This window comes from Austrofundulus limnaeus, unplaced genomic scaffold (assembly GCF_001266775.1).
Source record: "Austrofundulus limnaeus strain Quisiro unplaced genomic scaffold, Austrofundulus_limnaeus-1.0 Scaffold1982, whole genome shotgun sequence".
Taxonomy (NCBI): domain Eukaryota; kingdom Metazoa; phylum Chordata; class Actinopteri; order Cyprinodontiformes; family Rivulidae; genus Austrofundulus; species Austrofundulus limnaeus.
This window is the reverse complement of record NW_013954384.1, coordinates 29,123-32,072: the sequence shown is the minus strand read 5'-3', so window position 1 is coordinate 32,072 and position 2,950 is coordinate 29,123.

Here is a 2,950-nt window from a genome sequence, read left to right as displayed (position 1 = left end):
CATCCTACAAGACATTTATATATATATATGTCTTGTAGGATGAACGACGGTGACCCCTGACATGACCCGTTTATCACCACCTGTCATGTCTCCTAAGTAAGTGAACTTTGTTCTGAAAAAGCTGCCTTAGAGACACATTCTATCCTAGTTTTCACTGATCTGTCCTCGACAGGTCAGTCTGTTTTAATCTTCTGTGATTCATTATTAAACTAGACAAAATATAATCATTAACATTTTAGTGATATGAGTTTTCTTTTAAAAGTATTTTATTTCAAGTGTGTCTCATATTGTAAAAGATAATTTCTGATGATTATCATTAATTTTAACTGGTGTTAAAAGTCGGTGACTGATTCTCTTCTTTCCTCCCTGAGCAGAAGGAAACAACACCTGCATGTTTATGTGTCTCAGTGCCACTCTGCTCTGTCAACATAATATCCTCCACAAAGGAAATGCTATGTTTTTCTGACAGAGACCTGATATTTTTCTTACATCTACTGCACACAGCTGAACTCTGAGTGCAAACTAGAAGAAGGCACTTTGTGTAGAAGCTGGCAGCTTTGAGACCTGAGATGGACAAGCAAAGCATTTGAGGGAAAATATCATTGTTTTATTGAAAAAGAGAAGTTTTTGCTGACTCCCCGGCAGGATGTCCTGCGCTGTTCTGTCACAGGAAGCCAAGTGGTCCCCTGATGGAGCTGCTGCTGCACGACGTGAGGACCTGGTGGATGACATGTAACTGCACCTTTTAAAGGCCTCACACAGTGTTCACTGTTCAATCCTGGGGAACAGCCGAGGCAAACTCCAAAACTCTTCCTCCTGCAGCAATAAAGTTACACATTCTTCATCTGACCAAGATCTTATCTTCTTTCCAAACTGATAAAAACTTATAAGTTTTGACCTGGGTCTCTTGTCACTTAATTTATAAAAGAAAAATATTTCCTTTGGAAAAATATATTTTCATTCTATAAAGGTTTAAACATCCAGACCTGATCTTAACTAGATGTATAACATGAAGTCTACAATCCTTTTTATTTTTAATTGTTTTGAAACCTTACAGCTTGTCTTTGTTGTTAGTTTTACTGTTTTCAGTTATGATTCACTGAAACTGATCCTCACTATATTTTTGTAATAAATTACCATAAAAGACAAAGCTGGTTCCTCTTTGAGTAGTTTTTCCTGAGATAAGAATTTCCTGCACATCACACAAAGTCACACTGTGGTGTAAATTGTGGATCTGTCCTGAAGCACAATCTGCATCGTTTGTTTTCAGCATGTAGCATTTCACCAGAATGATGACAGAATCCATCGGATCTCATTCTTTCATCACCACAATGTTTCATAGAAAAGCTAACGTTTGCAACAGATGTGGATTTTTATTCCAGGAAAAATAAAAAGTCATGGGATGGCGTTGAAGAACTGTCACCCCGTGTTACTTAAAAAGATGCTGTTTGGTTACCTCTGCTTGCCCCCACCCCTCCCTTATGAATGTAAAAACATGTCATTAATAAATTGTTATTTTGTCTACACTTTGTTTGTTTGTTTGGCCTGTTTCTCATCAACACACTTGTTGATGTTTGCACCATGATGGAAACGTTTCCTCAGCTTGCAAAGTTAAAAACACACAGTTGCCATGAATCATGAGGCTTCACTATTAACTACAGCACTCGAGACATCTCCTCTTTGTTTCCAGCTCACAGGAAGTATGTGCCGTCACATGATGCTTGTGCAATAAAAGAGTCATGAGCACAAAGTTCTTTGTTGCAAACACAAACTGCAGAAAGTGATCCGGGTGGTTTTACTGAACCTCAGTAAGTTTACACAAACAGCCTCCTGGGGCCAAGGACTGCACAATCAGCCATGAAAGGGGGCAGAAGGTACCTCGATGCTGTTATTTGATAGCGAGATCAGCATCAGGTACCTGCTAAGACCTGGAGGCACAGGATAAGATGATCCCTCGCAGTGCAGGTTGGGAACAAAGAGCTTTGTTTTCTCACATGAGCAGCTTCTGCACTGCCAAACACCTCCTGCAGGGCGTGTGGGGGTGACTGGAGACTTAAAGCAAAGAATATAGTCACACACTGAAGCTAAATAAAATGATTTTATAGATGGAAAAAACCAGCTTATTCAAATGAAGCAGCTTTATAAGCTTTTAATAAAGGCAGATCATAATAGTTGCATTGATTGCAAAGCTAACTGTGTTAAGGAACATAAACTGGATCAGTATGTGTCTTAGGCAAGAGAAAAAATAAAAGTAAACACTAGTAATGATAAAATAAGAATAAAGACCCCTATGATGAGTGCAACGGATGGACCTGAAGTTTCCTCACCCGGATGCGAGTCACTGGGGCCCACTCTGGAGCCAGACCTGGAGGTGGGGCATGTTGGCTAGCGCCTGGTGGCCGGGTTTTCATCCACAGAGCCTGGCTGGTTTTCACCCACAGAGCCCGGCTGGTTTTCACCCACAGAGCCCGGCTGGTTTTCATCCACAGAGCCCGGCTGGTTTTCATCCACAGAGCCTGGCTGGTTTTCATCCACAGAGCCTGGCTGGTTTTCACCCACAGAGCCTGGCTGGTTTTCACCCACAGAGCCTGGCTGGTTTTCACCCACAGAGCCTGGCTGGTTTTCATCCACAGAGCCTGGCTGGTTTTCACCCACAGAGCCTGGCTGGTTTTCATCCACAGAGCCTGGCTGGGCACAGCCTGAAGAGGAGACGTGGGCCCCCTTCCCATGGGGTCACCACCTGTGGGAGGGGCTGCAGTGTGTTTTGGGCAGTGGTTGAAGGCGAGGATTACTGAGATGCATCAGGACACCACAAAGAAGTGCTTTGTCTAAATAGTTTGTTCTTAACTTGATGCAAAATAAAAAGCAACACAAAACCTAAGAACAACACACAATGTAAAAGTACATTTTTTATTGTTAACTTGATGGTGTTTCTAATAAAATATTATTT